Raw genomic sequence first — 5000 nt, 5'->3', positions numbered from 1 at the left:
TTCAAAACAATGGCATGTCACTTCATTCTTTGAATTTCAACTTCTGTTCTCAAATTTCTGGCCCCTTTTCAGAAAAAGAGTATCCTTTTGAGAAATGCTGAGCGTAGTTGTGCAAATGTCAATTTAAATTTATTGACGTGCTTAAGAATAGACTTAGCGATATAACTACCGAGTGGGTGGGGGGAGTGGAGGGGTTTTGGCAGGAAAAATAGGAACCCCTCCACTCCCCCCACCCACTCGGTAGTTATATCGCTCTCCCCAGTTCGCGCTCGCTTTTAAAAACAAGGATCGATGGCGAATCCCGACGATCAAACGGAAAAATAGGGGACTGTGAACAGTCTAGAATAGACTGGGAACAGTCTCTTATTTTTCAATGACACAGTTGAGCGCGCGATTGCATGACACGCCCCGTTTTCACCACTAATTTGCATACAATAATAATTTCACTCGTAGTGCGTGGCTCTGAGGAAATAAGGACGACTGCTCATGGTCTAGCTCGGGGATTGATTTTCTCTTCACTCAACGGTTGAAGAAGTTGAAGAACAATTTGACTCGGTGGTCAAAGACTAAACATATACGGTTGAATGATGATCAATGACGACCCACTGGAAAAGTACTCGACTCGAAGGCTGTGACTGTAAGAATCCCTTCCCCAACGTGTACGTGACGTTATTTTGGGTATCAATACCCCGGATAATAGACATGACCCACCACAATCGACTGAGCATGCTTCCGATCTTACATTCAAATTTTGATTTTTTTGGCTAATGTCAAGAATAGTATGCTGCCTCGCTAACGCTCGCCAACAAATAGGCCATTTGCATGATGGCGTTGTTTACTATCAAGAGCAGACTGCTTTGAGTTGCTTCTATATTGTCAGGCAAATTGGTTTCCAGGAGAGATGAAGCATTTTGACAAAGCATTCTGGACTCGGTAGTAAAATGATGCTATCATGCAAATGGCATATTGCAATCACCTGTAGGGAATTTACTGAATACTGATTGGCTGAGACACTCCTGACAACTGTCGTAAATCCGGCTTGTGGTTGTATAACTAGGACGTCACGTTTTGGTGTTACGTAATTACCGGGTTGCCATATATGGCAATCCAGGCAGAACATGAGTAGCATTTCTCCGTTTTTGATTTTTCTTTTCCGCGTCGGCAAAAGGAAAAGTTGTCACTATCCTGCTAAGTATTGTCTTTGTGCCTAGAGTCTTCTGTGCGTATCTTTGGTAGGTTTCAGGAGGTAGATTTTATCTGGTGGATACAGTACAAGCAATGGCAGCGAACCCGATGTAACGCCAAGGATTGATTTTTTTATTGGATCTTTCACAGAATATACCCTTATGGGGCTCAAGAAGAAAACTCAAATCGTTAAAGAGCACAATCGCTGAAAAATGAATGTGTGGAATCTTAAAGCGACGATTAATGGACTTCGGCAACAATTTGCATCTTTCTCCGTCGGATATCAAAGTGAGCTGTATTTCTTATACTTTACTAATTGTGTTATGTTCAACACTGAAACCAAATGGCAAATACTCTCGTAACTCTTTCTGGTTGGATATGGGTTAACAAACTCAGAGAAGGAATCGGACACCTTGAGTGGATAGTCGGATCCCTGTTGTCTGGCTATTTATAATTTTGTTTATTCGTATTCAACTATGCACAGTCTTCAAGTAAAAAAACAAGTGGTTTTTGACTAATTAACAATTAGATTATGAGCTCGAGATTTCTATGAGGTGATAGTTGATGAGGCCGGAGGAATTCTTACTAAATTTACTTCAAATAACGATTTCCAATTATTTCTTGACGTATTATTAGACTTTGCGCCTGAAAAAGATTAACAATAAAAGAGGTGCTAAACACACCCGCCTTGTATGTTAGCTACGCCATACTGATGAGGCCCAAAAGGCCGAAACAGCTGTCCATGGCTGCTAATTGACCGGGTGAAACGGTTGTGCGCATGCGTGATGTGTTGGCCACACCGGGTTGGTGTTAGCGTGTGTCACCTTGCCTTTATTGTTGTTTTTAATTTACGTGACACACCGATCTCTTAATGTGATTCACCTTCCCACACGCTTGCCGTGGGAGAACAGTTTGACTGTTCCCAACCCAGCTTACCACATGTATGGCATTTGAAGCTGCCACTTAAATGGGTAAACACACCCGCCTGATATGTTAGCTACGCCATACTGATGAGGCCCAAGAGGCCGAAAGAGCTGTCCATGGCTGCTAATTGACTGGGTGAAATGGTTGTGCGCATGCGTGATGTGTTGGCCACACTGGGTTGGTGTTAGCATGTGTCACCTTGCTTTTATTGTTGTTGAAAAAGATCGCTCGGATTGAATTGCCATTTTAAATCTAAGTTGTGCGTGCGAGCGAATCAGATTTTTCAATAATTTCAACTTTTTTGAAAGTCAAGAAGCCGTCATGTCCTTCGTTTAGACTTCTCAGAAATTTAATTACCCATTTGCATCCAGATTTTCCTCCAAAACTTTGGAAAAACGAAAAAAAACGTCGTTATTTCCAAGACGACCTCCAGCCACTGCATACTAATGGCTGATAGTGTTCAATGGCTCAGCCAATCAGATTACAGCATTCTGCTAATTCTTGTTAGTCAAGAAGTACTTGAAAGAAAGCTTGTCCAATTCTTGCTTCATTATTCAATTGTTCTTCACAAAAGGGTTTGGTCCTGAACTCCAGTGAGAGGTTTATTTAAGTCCGGTTTACACTACAGAAAATTTTCGGCACGGCTCGTGTGAGATTGGCACGGGCGCCTAAAAAGGGCTCGGCAAACTTTGTTTACACTACACCATTTTTACAGTATCAAAAATACTGTGCCAAAATTTTTGGGCCCGGTTAAGTTCTCTTGTAGACATGTGCAGTTCAATTACAATCAAGAACGTCTGCGTGATTTTCGTGGAGAATGAGAAGCCATCTTGAAGTATACGCAAAAAACCGCTAGCCTATATCGATTAAGGCTCAAATTTGCCCCTTTAAAGTGTTTACACTACTTGTTCTATCCGAACCGTGCCTATTTTTTCAGCACCCGTACCATTTTCACCCGTGCTCGGACTACCTCGCCGAAGGTCCCAGCACGGGTAAGAATTTTGGTTCGGCACGGATGAAATTTGGTACTCACAGGTTGTTTACACTGCGAATTTTATCCGAGCCGAACCTTTTTTTTTGGGACGCGTGCCAATTTCACCCGAGCCGTGCCAAAAAAATTCTGTAGTGTAAACTGGGCTTTAGTCGCGTATGCTTTTTGACACGGAGTGTGTTGCGCTGCTTGCACGCACAGAACGAAATAGGAAGGTTACTATTTTTTTTCCTGTAATAGCAAATGTATTGTTTGTTTCATTAAACGTTTCGCTGGAAAAAGTATTTCTGCCTTTGCGGATTCATCGTGTTATGTAAATATTTCCTAATTTACATGAGTGGGTTGAAATTTGATATGGGAGCAGTTTTTATAACGATGACAGAAATTCTTGCCGTTTAGTAGTACGATAATTTGAGAAGGACAAACACGCACCAAAGGCAACCCAGTTTACGCTCACGGAGCTTCTAGTTAACTATAATTTGCAAATAAAATGTGGTGTGATCAGTGAACACGTGTGATTCTCTTTCTTCAAATATTTCAGTAATCAAGAGGGCACGACCGCTTGATCCGACTTGTTGATAGTTGTTTAGGAGTGAAGCGTTGTTGTTGAAAATTGGCCATTTGTTTGATAAACGCAAGCGCCCTAAAAGGCAATTAAGGATTAATTCCACTTGTATTTTCAAAGTTTTTTCTAATTGCAAAACGGCAAGGGCAATTTCGCAACAACAACGAAGCATTATTGTTGAAATTACTGGTAGGCCCTTTTGCGTGATAAATGCAAAAACCCTCGAAGGGAATTAATTAAGGATTAATTTCACTTGTACTACTGGCTAAGCTGCAAAGGGCAATTTTAGCGACTTCGGCGCCCGAAAATTATTAATTAATAAATAGGCACGTACTTCTGTACACGCGTCTACGGAACTTGTCTATATATTCTTGGTTTGCACGTGACGTCACAAAAATAAAAAACAAAAGTAAAGAGCCTTTTGAGTTTTTATCTCAATCAGTGACAAGAGGTTTTAAAAATATATCTGTTTGCATGTTTCGAAAATAGAGCAGTTTGAATTTCAGAGTATTTCACAGTGCGTGACATGTTGACGGCTTTCGAAAAACATGCCAGTTGCATAAAAACATCGATTCACCTCGTGTTTTTGTGACCTAAACAGCCAAAATACTAGGAGACGTGTTTATACGAATGTATGTACTAAATTCCAGATGTTTCTACAGGTTTCCGGCCGCCATGTTGGTGTCAGTTCAGGAGTTCTAAACTCTACAAATTTGAGTAATGTATTTTGCTGAATAACTCAATTACGGAATGTCGCACAGCCCTGAGACTTGGACCCGTTGTTTATTTATTCCTCTTCTATAACATTTCCATTTCTTGACTCAATTTCGTAAATGGTAAGCGATTTATGTTTTCACTTGCGTGACGTGCAAACCAAGAATAGGCAACGTACCTCGTACCATGACTCTTCCCTCAGACACTAAGAGGCAGAGTAAAGAGCCTGGGTAAGACGTAAATGTTAATTGGTTACAATAAAATTTGTATTATGCAATATGTAATCCACACGACCTTTCTTATCTTTGTAAAATGTAAAGTAGGTGTACGGTTTGTGTTATACATGTGTCACTCACAATGTTGAAATGTTAAACGAACAAAATAACTCAACATACCAAGTTCAACATTTTATTTATTATATCAGAAACCCATAAGGGTTGAAACGTGTAACGGCCCCTTGTGTGCTTGGAAACAAGCTTCTGAATATTCGATTTGCTAAGTACCATATTTGGAACAACAAGAGCGAGGGGTTTCCAAATATGGTACTTAGCAATGAAACATTCAACCAATCAGTTCGCACTGAATATTCGGAAGCTGTGAACGTGTGTTACACGTTTCAAC

Source organism: Montipora foliosa, unplaced genomic scaffold, assembly GCF_036669935.1.
Source record: "Montipora foliosa isolate CH-2021 unplaced genomic scaffold, ASM3666993v2 scaffold_425, whole genome shotgun sequence".
NCBI classification, from domain to species: Eukaryota; Metazoa; Cnidaria; class Anthozoa; order Scleractinia; family Acroporidae; genus Montipora; species Montipora foliosa.
The sequence above is the reverse complement of the archived record's forward strand: the minus strand, read 5'-3'. Positions refer to the sequence as shown.